Source organism: Sinocyclocheilus anshuiensis, unplaced genomic scaffold (assembly GCF_001515605.1).
Source record: "Sinocyclocheilus anshuiensis isolate Anshui unplaced genomic scaffold, SAMN03320099.WGS_v1.1 scaffold272, whole genome shotgun sequence".
Classification (NCBI taxonomy): Eukaryota; Metazoa; Chordata; class Actinopteri; order Cypriniformes; family Cyprinidae; genus Sinocyclocheilus; species Sinocyclocheilus anshuiensis.
This window is the reverse complement of record NW_015554117.1, coordinates 239,949-253,772: the sequence shown is the minus strand read 5'-3', so window position 1 is coordinate 253,772 and position 13,824 is coordinate 239,949.

The following is a 13,824-nucleotide window of genomic DNA, read 5'->3' as shown; positions in this document are numbered from 1 at the left end:
ATAAACTGATAGCCTCTGCTGACTGACAACTTAATTTAGGCAAAAGCTGTAACTGTTACCCACTCAGCCTTAATTTTGTATTATTAAAACTTTTAGCCATGATGTTTATTTAATGTTTATCAGTTCTTTTGTTAGTAGAAAATAATAAAATTACACAATTTAAGGTTTTAAATTGTATTCAGACCATATTTCGGTGAACTGCAAATGTTTATAAAATAAACGTCAAATAACACAACATGTAATATTTAGTTTGACCTCCTGAAGAAAAACATTAATCACTGATACTTTGTTGAAAACGAATAAAAACTGAGTTAACGATTGCATATTGTAGGACTATACGCATTGATTATTGTTGAGCCTTAGATTTGGACTACTAATGTTTTCAGCATCAGAACATTTTGACTCTCTGACTCGGGATCTGTTTGGATATCCGTCTGTCCAATATCACTCCAAACGGTTTGGAATGATTTGTTTGGTAAACCAATGTATGAAATGGAATGCAGGGTCAGTCTTTGGAGAGCAGGTTTGTTGATTTATAGGGTTAGGGCTGTGTTTGAATGAGTTTGCCTCCGACAGCGGTTCCTCATGGCCCGTGTTCTTTTTGATCCGGAAGCGTCTGGATTTGTCTGATTGAAAAGGGAACATGATGGTCCAAACTGATTAATTCCTCCAGTCGAGTCTGGACTGGAATGTGGGGATGTTTTATCAAAGCAGAAGCCGCACAGGAGCCACTACGACAGCGAGCGTGTGTGTGTGTGTGTACAGCGCTAAAGCCTGAAGGCATTGTCACGATGCATCAACAAGAGGTAGAGGAAACACCGCTTGCACCTTTGCCATGAAATGTGTACATGTAAATAAATGAAGAAAACTACAAATGAACTAACAGGTCTCAGGATCAGTGCAGGAATTCAGCCATGCAAAAAGCATGAGCCGAAGTGTCAAGGCCATCTGTGAAGATTATGTGTGTGTGTGATGGTGATGCATTGTGGCTTTATGCATGTCTCTGGAGTTTATATGTGCAATCAGGGGTTGTGTGTGATGTGCTATAAGCTACAAAATGACAGCGTAAAAGCGAAAGAGAGACAGATTTGCCCAACAGATGAAGAGAACTTGAAGTTCTTCATTTCTTCAGGCCAGTTGGAAGCATGTAGAAGAGACCAACACACATGATTTCTATTGACTTCTTTTATTTTTATACTGAGCTAATGGTATTTTGGTAACACTTTACAGGGGTTTTATATGCTAATGTACAGTCAGTGGTCATTATCGCAAAAAAAAAAAAAGCACTTGTATCAGGTCTTATAGCATCATAAAGGGGTTTATTTTTATGATAATGATCATCTGGCTGAACATTGTCTGGCTTATTGAATGACTACTTACTGACTGAATAAATAAATAAATAAATAAATACATGTTGTTATATTGATTTGAGCTTCAATGATCGTATTATTTTACTTGTAGAGACTGCAGAGCGAACACAAGCACGGCTATGTAGGAACACGTTTCTGGGATAATTGGTGAGTAATACAGTGTTGCCATGGGCAGCGATCATTATTCACAAATACATGTTAAATGTCACAATTGACTAATCAGAATGAAAAATGCTATTGCAGCATTTATTAATCATGATAATAATTTCTACATATACATTTTAAAGGAATAGTTCAACTGAAAAATGAGAATTAGCTGAACACGTACTCAACCTCAGGCCATCTAAGATGTAGATGAGTTTATTTCTTCATCAGATTTGGATCAATTTAGCATTGCATCACTTGCTCACCAGTGGATCCTCTGCAGTGAATGGGTGCCGTCAGAATGAGAGTCCAAACAGCTGATAGAAACATCACAATATTTGTTTGAACAGTTCAGTATTACAATATTGAATGGTTCTGGACTGTTTCGGCTTGTGAATGCTGCTATCTGTGCATATTTCTCTCCTGTTTCAGATGAGAAGTTTTTTTTTTCAAGTCAAGTCAAGTCAAGTCACCTTTATTTATATAGCGCTTTTAACAATACAGATTGTGTCAAAGCAACCGTCGCGGGCGATGTGCGGCGCACCGTCTCGATCAGGCTCCTGAAGTCCCTCTTCAGTGTCTCCGTCTGCCGCAGCTTGGTGTCGTTAGCCCCCGCGTGAAGAACGACTGCTCCGGGGCTCTCGTCACCCTTCAGGATCGCGGGTATCTGCGCAGAAACATCGAGAACACGAGCACCAGGGAAACAGTGAGTGTGCACTTCACTTTTTTCACTAGAGAAAGCAATATTAAGGATTATGGACTCATATTTTAGCTGGAAGTGGCGGTTTGAAGTTAAAATGCCTTAATAATGGATTTGTTTCTTACAGACATGCAGCTTTTCGCTTCACACGATTGAAGCGAATGATTAATTGATGGACTGGACTGGTGTGGATTATTTGTGATGTTTTTATCAGCTGTTTGGACTCTCATTCTGACGGCACCCATTTACTGCAGAGGATTTATTGATGAGCAAGTGATGTAATGCTATATTTCTCCAAATCTGTTCTGATGAAGAAACAAATTCATCTATATCTTGGGTGGCCTGAGGGTGAGTAAATTTTCTGCAAATTTTCATTTTTGCGTGAACTATTCTTTTAACATTAAAACTTTAGTTGATGCAATTTAAGTTGATGCACATAAGCTGATGCATCTTTAAGTTAACATTAAGCAAGATAAATAAATTCTCCATATATGTTTATTGTTAGCTAATTATAACTAATGCTTTATGTAATGTTATATATATATATATATATATAAAACTATCCCTCACAGAAATCTCTTGAATTTTTTGATTATTATCGAGCATGTTTATGAAGCCTTTTTTCTCATGGGGACCATCGGCTGTCTCCATAATGTAAGTGATTTCAGCAGGGGCGTAGATTACGCGGGGGATGTGTCCCCCCCACTTTTGATATCACGTAAATTCGTTCCCCGCACTTTTTCGGGCAAGTGTGTGATATTTCAGTTTTTCTTTTTTAATAAATCTGCAAAAATGTCAACAATTCTGTGTTTTTCTGTCAATATGGGGTGCTGTGTGTACATTAATGAGGAAAAAAAATTAACTTAAATGATTTTAGCAAATGGCTGCAATATAACAAAGAGTGAAAAATTTAAGGGGGTCTGAATACTTTCCGTACCCACTATATATATATAACATTTCTGTCCCCCTCACTTCTGAAATGATGGCTACGCCCCTGGATTTCAGGTTTTACTGTCTTTGTGGGAACATCTGTTCCCCACAGTGAAGACAAAACCTGACCGACACAAACGCACACACTCACTATGTGTTATATATGTGACTGTGAGCTTGGAATTAGAGAGAAAGAATGTGTGTGTGTGCTTGTCTGATCAAGTGAGAGAAAGAATTCATTATAGAGGAAATTTTCTCCTGCAAATAAAGCTTTAATTGAGAAGTCTGATAAAATATTAATGTGCAGCATTATTAACCTCAGTAAGTCTCAGTAAGATCAAAACAAGCAGGAAAAGGACAGCCAGTGAGAGTGAGAGACCTACAGCACATATCCTGTATGAAATGCATTAATTTAATTCTTAATTACTCAAATTTCACTGTTCCAATCCCTGAATATCTAAAGAATTGTGAAAACTTTATTCTCAACTTGTAAGTTCAAACATTATGTTAAAAACGTTTCACAAAGTTAGGTGTATGTATTGTAGAAGGCCAGATGCAAGTTATAGTTGTACAAACTAGATTTGTACATTTTCTGTGCTTTTTCTGTACAGATTTTATCCATGCAAAATGGATATCCATGCAATGATTGCATTGTCGTGGTTGGTATAAATGCTGGGTAGTAACTGATTACATGTAATCTGGATTACGTAATGAGATTTCAAAAACTATAGGTAAGTACTTGTAATTAGATTGTATTACATTTTAAAATACTTGTGATCAGGCTACACTTACTTTTTTTATTGACTACATGATTATTCACACAGTATGCATTAATATTCATAATTTATATTAATTATTCATTAATTATTCATAATTTATTGATTCCCCCTAATTCATCTTTTAAATGTTCTCATCCAAAATAGCCTACTTGTAATATACGTTCAGAAAGTCTTCTTTTTATATCAACATGATACATGACTTTCCCATTTAAATCAATGTGATAAACGAGTTGGGTCTAAAGTAATCTAAAAGTAGTCAGATTTTATTACCTAAAATGTGTAATCCAGTGGATTACATTACTAATTTAAATTTTTGTCATGTAATTTGGAAGCAGTAACGGACTACAATTTGCAAGTACCCGGCACTCTCTCTCTCTATATTATATAAATTTAAATTTATATAATAATTTTTCATTAAAAAAACAACCTGAATTAGCATTCAAGGAATAACCCTCCACATGTGTGATGCAAAGCTCAGTGACAGGCTCGGGTAATTTCTTCAAATGTTTACGGCCCGCATTTGTTTCATTAGCATTCAAAAGCTGTTATGAAGTCTCGGTGGAAGGCTGGGTGCATCCAGGCAGAAGCTGATTATATGCATACTATACGTACGTATGTGACAACATCAGTCGCCAATGCATTCTAATGTGGATTATTCATTGCAGATTTAGAAGGAATAGCCTGAAGTCATCAGCATAATTCATTTTCCAGGTGACTGTTTGTGGGAAATACATCTTTGAGGGGTTATAGAAATCCTTTTCCCACAAACGTTGTTCTTGAAATTCGTCTTAATCTGAATCACATCCTACTTGCAAACAGTTAGCATCACGAAATGAAAGGCGTTTATACCCAGAGGTTGTTAGCAGTAAACATTTGCATCACGTGTAGTGTTTCAGTGGTCGATATATTACATATGATTACTTATGATATTGTTATATATATATATATATATATATATATGTGTTTATATATGTAATTAGACATAACCATACTGTTATGGTTCTGTTATACATTGAGGAATTGTTTTGAATATTTTGATCTAATTGTCACAGAATCATATTGGGTTCTATAAGATTTTTTTATTTGATTTTAACTTATTAGATTGTAAGTTATTTTGTGATCTTTTTTCGCTGTCTTTGTATTTTTTCTTTCATATAAAATGTTGTAGCAGTCAAAAGAGGGGCGTGTCATTAAGGACGGACAGATAGGGGGTGGTGAACAGTAATCAGATTAATATGAGACTGAGCGAGTGTGTTATTGTGGGCAGTTGGAAACCAAACCCTGCAGGGACCGAGTTTAATCACCATCAGAGATGGAGAGTGTCTTAATGTGTGCGCTTTGTTTGTGGGGTGGACAGATAGGGAACGTCTTGATATATATTTGCATCAGAGTACAATTAGTGCATACAGGGACACTGTGTGTGTGTGTGTGTGTGTGTGTGCGTGTGTGTGTGTGTGTGGATGGCATCGCAAAAGGACAAGACTGCTCCACCTTCTCAAGGACAAACGGAGAATAACGACCATCAATCCTCACACCCTCACACCCTATCGTCTCAAACACACACACACACACATACTGGCACATCCACTCATTTCTTATTATTATTATCAGTGTTGAAAACAGTTGTGCTGCCTAAATATTGTGTGGATTTCAGGATTCTTTAATGAATTGAAAGATAATTTATTTGATATACTGTAGAAATATTTTGTAACATTATAAATGTCTTTACTGTCACATTTGATCAATTTAATGCATCCTTCCTGAATAAAAAATATTTTATTTAAAAAAAAAAAAAAATCTTACTGGCCCCAAACTTGAACATTCATCTTTGTCATTTAATTTTTCTGATGCAGTTTGAAAGTTTAAATCCTTTAATCAACTAATTTTTTTAAAATCACCAAGAACATGTTTTCTCTACAGTTTTGACAGTTTTTTTGGTACAATGTATGAATATTAACATAGAGCAAATGGGTACAGGAAAATATATGCTCTTTCTTTGAAATTTGACTATTGCAATATATACTGTAATATTTGCAACATATTTTGGCTGCGGAAAAAATGCATGTATAGGATGTAAAATATGTCCCATTTCACATTTTGCTCTTCACAGCAAATTGTCGCAGCACAGTCATGCATGTGAGGAGAGAATTTTAAATGAGGGGACTCCCTTGTGAGGTATATTGACTCATGTGACACACAGCAGCCACAACAGCACTTGTGTTTTATTTATTTTTTCCTTTTTATTCGAAACATTCCCAAATGCATTAACTGAATTATCATGAAATATTTAGATTCTCACCTTTAGATTATGTTGATCTATAGTGGACGACGGTCAAAGTAACCTAATAATGAAATCTATTAACTATGCATAAAACCTGTCTGTTTACTTAATTAACAGATATGGTTGTCATGCCATAAGGTATTTTTAATACTACTGAGTTTATATTTAATGTGAATTTAACACTGAACGTTAATGTGAATAAAAGCATTGCAAGTTAGGCTACTCATAACACTTTCATTAGAGAAGACGTAAGAGAGCAAAGAACATTTACACTATCAAAGAACATTTTCACCGACAGTCTAGTTCAAGCACTCTCAAAAACTCCCATTAAAATCATTGAAGCTGTTTACACTATGAAATTAATATCTTACAGACGCGTACACACATTTGCACTTTGTTGTTTCTGATGAGAGAATTCGCCAGAAAGAGGTATTCAGTCAGCGAGCGAGTGAAGAAAACACCGGCATTTTAGCGATGACTCATCTGAACACCTCTGATTGGTCATTGCATTCATAAAGCTAAACAGCATAGTGTGTGACTGGTTAATGCGCAGTGCTGTAAAAAGGCATCTGTATCTGGCTCAGCGCCAGCCAGCGAACGCAGATTTGAATTTAGCAGCTGATCATATGACGCACTGAACGTTAGAATCACGCCGGTGTGATTATATTAAATATAGAAAATATGAATAGGCTATTTTTTTGTCTTTTGGAAGCTGCATTCAAAATCCACTTGGCTCAAAAATCTGAGGGGGCACGTGCCCCTCACTTTGAATGGGCATTACGCCTCTGTGTGCGTGTGACTATAAGGGCTGCATGTATGCCTGAAATGCACTAAACATTCACAGCCTATCTGGCATTGTCCTTACCTACTTTCTGAACTGAAATTAACAGAGGGAGAGACGACCTCTGGACCGTTACACGCCACTGAATTCATTTCACTTAAACAAAGATTCAAGCTCATCATCAAATGAGCCCTGAGAGAAGCTCCGGATGAGTTTCTGGAATTATAACGAGAGACCGGAATAATCTTGACCCGTGCTTGTATAGTAAAATGAATAACAGTTCAAAGGATATGACATGACGTACACATCACAGGGACGGGGGACCAGACTGTGACGTCAGCAGAAGACTGGCTTCATTCTTGTTCCTAAAATACCTCTTTTTATTTTCTTTAGCAGACATTCCTCAGACTTATTTTGAAGTTTACTTAGTTCTTGGCCCTTGTACTTTAAGATTCACAGCATCTGTAGAGCTTGGCTCGGCGCTGCGTTCCCTCTTTGAGACATTATTCAGAGCTGAAACATCCTCGCCGCATGCTGCTGCTCTGACTAATCAGGGAATTCTCAATTTGGCTCTGACAACACAGAGAACTGGCTTCACAAAAAAAAGGTTTTAAGAGCAGATTTGAGAAAGTAGTTGAGGATTGTGCAAAGTTTGGTGACTGCTTTTCTATTGTGTTCTTTAAGATGTAACTTCCTGGGGTCTGGTCAGAACAAACATGTCCTAATTTACATTCTATCCATCTAAAATAGTATACAAGATTAAGATTAGAGTGTCTCGTGTAATAGTACAGTAAAAGTCTCTGAAAGATATAATTTTGCTTGTGGAGAAATCAGGCATCTGTGTTGATATTGCCCACAATTCCTTGAACTAGAAAACATTTTGTGTCAGTTCTCTTTCAATTTTCTTGTGCACGGACCTAAAAATTAATAGCTAATTTTAAGAAACTAAATGTTGCTAGATTGCTAATGCTTAAATGTAAATGCAAACAGTATGTGACAAGAAGGCATAAGGTCACAATTTATGATATTTTTATATATATATATTTACTAGAGTTGGTACTCAATACCGGATTTTGATTTAAGTGCAATTATTAATGAATTCAGACTTGACATGCAGTCATGTAAACTGGTACTTAAACTTGACATGGATGCTGATGTTTTGGACGTCATGTCTAACATAAAAGAAAAAAAAAGTCACAAAAAAATAAAAATTAAGAAAATACATTAATAATCATGTCCCATTCAGACTCAGAAGTTTTTTTATTTGGACTTGGACTCGACACAGACTCAGAGGTTTATACATATACATATATACAGTATATATATGTGTGTGTGTGTGTGTGTGTGTGTGTGTGTGTGTGTGTGTGTGAGTGTGTGTGTGAGAGAGAGACCCTGAACCACAAATCCAGTCTTAAGTCACTGGGGTATATTTGTAGCAATAGCCAAAAAAACATTGTATGGGTCAAAATTATTGATTTTTCTTTTATGCCAAAAATCATTAGGATATTAAGTAAAGATCATGTTCCATGAAGATATTTTGTAAATTTCCTACCATAAATATACCAAAACTGAATTTTTTATTAGCAATATGCATTGCTAAGAACTTCATTTGGACAACTTTAAAGGCGACTTTCTCAATATTTAGATTTTTTTGCACCCTCAGATTCCAGATTTATAATAATAGTTGTATCTCGGCCAAATATTGCCCTATCCTAACAAACCATACATCAATGGAAAGCTTATTTAGTCAGCTTTCAGATGATGTATAAATCTAAATTTTGAAAAATTAACCCTTATGACTGGTTTTGTGGTCCAAGGTCACATATATCAGTTAATGTTTATTTTAAGTAACGAAAATGATTTTTTTTAATGGTTTTAGTTTTAGCTAACTATAATAGTCCTGGTTGCAAGCTACATATATATTGCAAATTCATCGTAGATGTTTAATAGTGACTGATTCTGTTTTGCAAGCTCTTAAAAGTGTGAAATGGACTCCTTTCTTCCTCCTTCCTTAGAGTGCTGCACAAGCGTACAAACTGCCATTGAGATGAATAGGATCGCTTCCCACAGGTATTATAGACTTTCTTAGGCCCTGTTCCAATACAATACATCTTATTGTCATTAAATATCTAGCATAAGCTAGAATACAATAGGCAGCTATGCTCAATAAATTACTAGTGGATTTTGCAAAGTAATTAGATGAAATGCATTCAAAATCAAAATAATAAATCATAAGGTGCAACTTGTGAGTTTTCATATGATGTTCTCTACACTTCAGTTCCTGCTGTCTGCTCAGATAAGTGTGTGTGTGTGTGTGCATATGGAAAAATTAGCCTGCATGTATGTGTACGCATGCAGGTCCACTGAGACTTGAGTGAGACCACAGGTGGCAGACTGTCTCATCGCATCATCGCTGTAGATGTTACGACCTCAGAGGGCCAACCATAAAAAACCTAAAGAGTCGACTCAAGGCCCATGAGCCTTCAAATGGCCACACTGTGAAACGTGAGAAGCCCTTTTCCCACCTCGACTGAAACACATCATTCACTCTCTTGTTTTTTCTCAGCAGAAGCATATGAAGGTCCAAGTTAAGACTTCCCTGTCTTTAGCTGCTTTGCTACAAGGTGTTTTATCCAACAAAGGAGAACCAGAAAGCATTAAAATTACACTCTTAAAAATAAAGGTGCTTCAAAAGGTTCTTCAAGCGATGCCATAGAAGAACCCTTTTTGGTTCCACAAAGAACCATTTAGTCAAAGGTTCTTTAAAGAACCATCTCATACCTTTTTATAATCTGAAGAAACTTATTTTGCCACAAACAGGACGGTTCTGCAGATGTTAAAGGTTCTTTATGGAACCATTTAGACAAAAAGGTTCTTCTATGGCATTGTGAAGCACCTTTATTTTTAAGAGTGTAGGGCTGTCAATCATTTGCAAATTTTTAATTCAATTAATTACATGGTATGGCATTTAATCAATCAAATTAATCACATATCAATATTTGCTGAGAAAAGCCCTAAAATGATAAATATTATTTAATATCTAAAATGTTTTTAAAAAATATATAAAAACACATTTAGATATAAATATATTTTTTTATATTAATTATATATTATAACACTTCTAATTAAAATGTATCTTTTGTTATGTTAATCGAAAAAGCTTTACAAAAAGTGACTTTGGAAGTCAGTGGCTATATTGAGGGTATTTTTACTGCAGCATAATATGTTTACAAGGCATATTTTCTTTATATTGACCTACTACATTTGCTAAATCTGCATTATTCAACAGAACACATTGCACAGAATACTGTTTCCTACAATGCAATGTGCAATGCAATTATTTCTTTTCCATTAGGATGAATGTGGAGTAATATCAGTCGCAATGTTGACATCTTTTGACTGATTATTTGATCGGACTGGCAAAAGTTTAAGACATTTGTAAAATTTGAATTACAATTTCAAATAGCATTTTTTATTATTTCAAAGATGATAACTGGACATTACTCACTGAATGAAACATGCAGGTCATGTGGCAATGTAGCATACTATTGTTTAACAATGTTTAATGTGGAAAAATGCATACTGCTTTACTTAGTATATTGTTTGTTTAACTTCCATATTATTGAACAAAAGCAGTTTGGTACATCACGGCACATCAATTAAAAAAAAATAAAAATACAATGTATAAATAAATAATTTATGTAAATTATATAATATTAATATAAATTACAAATTACATTATTAATATATTTAATTCATATTAATATACAATACAAATTAATATATAATATATTAGGGTTATTATAGTTAACTAATACTAAAACTAAAACCATTAAAACAATTCATTACTTGAAATAAACGTTAACTGAAATAAAATATAAACATTTCTTTATTTACGAGACAACCATTCTCATTTTAATTCATTTTAGTTTTAATTGATGTACTAAAATAACTAAAACTGAAAGAAAAATGTATAAAAACTATATAGACATATATATATATATAGATAAATTATTAAATACAAATAATTTAAAAAGTAGAGATATTATCTAATAATATCCAAAATATATCTTAAAATATTTTTAAAACTGCATAATTCTATATTAATTCATTAAATTAGCACCCCTAATTAAAATGTATGTTTATGTGTGTGTGTTAGAAGGGTTAATGTGGTTGCATTCATGGGATTTCTCACCACAAGGTCAGACAAAATGGGCAAAAGCACTGTGTGTGTGTGTGCTTGAACACAAATGCATTGTGCCTGCATACTCTATGGAGAATTCTTCCTTCTTCTCCAGATGTTGTGTGTGTCGTATGATTCAAGATGCAGCCAGGAAGGCTTTATAAAACAAAATGATCTATTGTCTTCTGAGCTGAGCGATGTATAGACCAATCCAATCCAATCCAATCCACTCACACAGACACATTAACATGCTATGCATAGGAAATCACCTTCACGTGCCTGTGTCTCTCTCTTGCGAGCCTTTGTGACACACATTTTTAATCGCACACTGGATGAGATCTAGATGTGACATTTTTATGGAATACACAAGAACAAAGGAAAGATTACGACATTAGTTCCAGCTAAACAAAGCGAATGCTGCATTAAATATGCCGGTATATCTCAAATGTGTTTTGAGGAAGTCCAATGAAACGCTGCAGGAATGTGTCAAGTTAAACATTTAAAAGAAAATATGTTTGGGAAACATAAGAGAATAGTTCTGAGAGAGCAGGTCGGAGATTAGAACAAATGTTTCACGAAGATTCAGAAACAGTACAGGAGAGCAGAAGATAAAGCCAATGCTATATTTATGACGAACATTTGAAAACAGCCAATGCTATATTTATAATGAACAAACCAAAAAAAATCATAAATCATCAAATGACCATTAAAAAAACCAATCACTGCTCAAAACACCACTTCTACCAATTCACTACAGTAGACTTACAATGATAGTAATTCAGAGCTGTGCGGGTTCAATTTGGCAGAAACTTTCAAGTTTCATGTCCTCCCTGCTTGTATTCATGGTTCACAGGCCACCATTCATCCGCATGCTAAAGCACTACTGATGTAAACATTTCCTCCGGAAAGAACATGAAGTTGTACACTACTGTTCAAAAGTTTGGGGTCAGCAGAGGATCTTTTTTTTTTACTGAACTAATACTTTTATTTAGCAAAGACACATTCACTTGATCAAAAGTGACAGTAAAGACTTTTACAATGTTACAAAAAAATTTTATTTCAAATATGATGATGTTCTTTTGAACTTTCTATTTATCGAAGAATCTTAAAAAATATATAATTTTTAACAAAAATATTAAGCAGCACAACTGTTTTCAGCATTGATAATAAGAAATGTTCCTTGAGCAGTAAATCAGATGTTTTCATATGTTTTATGTATGTCTGTATGTTTTAAAATAGAAACGTTTATTTTAAACTGTAATAATATTTCAAAATATTACTGTTTTTACTGCATTTTGATGCAGTCTTGGAAAACTTTCAACGTCAAAACGTCAACGGAAAACGTCAAAATTTAGATAAACACAAAAAAAATGACTAAAACCTTAACTAAAATTAAATGAAAATTGAAAATATAAAAATAACTGATTCAAAATATTAATAAAAACTATAATATTATCTCAGTGATACAAAAATAACATTGCATTATATATATATATATATATATATATATATATATAATTCAAAATAGGAATAAAAACTATAATATTATCTCATTGATATTAAAATAGCAACATTACTATAAATTATATAAATAATATAAGTGAAGAATATTTTTTTGTCATTTTATGTACGTCTATGACGTTCCAAACTGGTTTAATTGTCCTTCTTACATGTAGAATTTGAATAAATGTTCATGCAGCTTTTTAATTAAACTCCAAATCTACTTCATAAATGATGAAAAACACCAGAAGAGTTTATAACAACAAACTAGAACATGGAGCAAAATGAAATTTCAATTTAAATTGTTATTGTTATTCTTATAATTCAGTGGAAATTCCCCCCTCTGCTGTATGCAGATCTGAAATCTCATTGAAATCAAGTTTGATAGCAATGTCCTCAAATATCATTTCCATGATGTTTTTTGTTATATTTCAGAGCTTGACCCCAAATATCACAGTGCTCACTTTCATTGTATAGGAAAAAAGCAGCGTGAACATTTTGTTAAATATCTCCTTTTGTATTAAAAGGGATAGTTCACCCAAAAATGAAAGTTGTTGCAAACCTGTATGAATTTCTTTCAGTTGCTGAACACAAAAGGAGATATTTTGAGGAATGTTGGTAACCAAACAGTTGACGGTAGCCGTTGACTTCCATAGTACGGAAAAATTAAAAAATACTATGGAAGCCAATGGCTACCGTTAACTGTTTGGTTACCAACATTCTATCCCTTCAACTGAAGAAATAAACATGAGGGTCTGTACATGATGACAATGTTCAATTTTAGTGAACTGTTCCTTTAAAGAATGTGTTTGAATGTCAAAAGATCTCTGTGAAGTGTTTGGATCATTGTTAGATGAGCTCAGATGATACAATGACAATTCGGCCATTACAGAGATTCCCATCTCAAATGACCTCTATCCGTTAATTGTTTTAATGCTTCATCAACCAACCACATTAAGGTTGTGATTTACCCATAGATGAGTAAGCCATATGTCTATGTGGTGTGTGTGTGTGTGTCCATTATAGTATGTTTTTCACCATTCAGTCTGCCAGCCATTGTAATGACACTTATGAAGGTCACAAGAAGGGCTTCTGACTGAATGAGTGTGTGTGTGTGTGTGTGTGTGTGTGTCTGTGTGTGTGTGTGTGTGGGTGT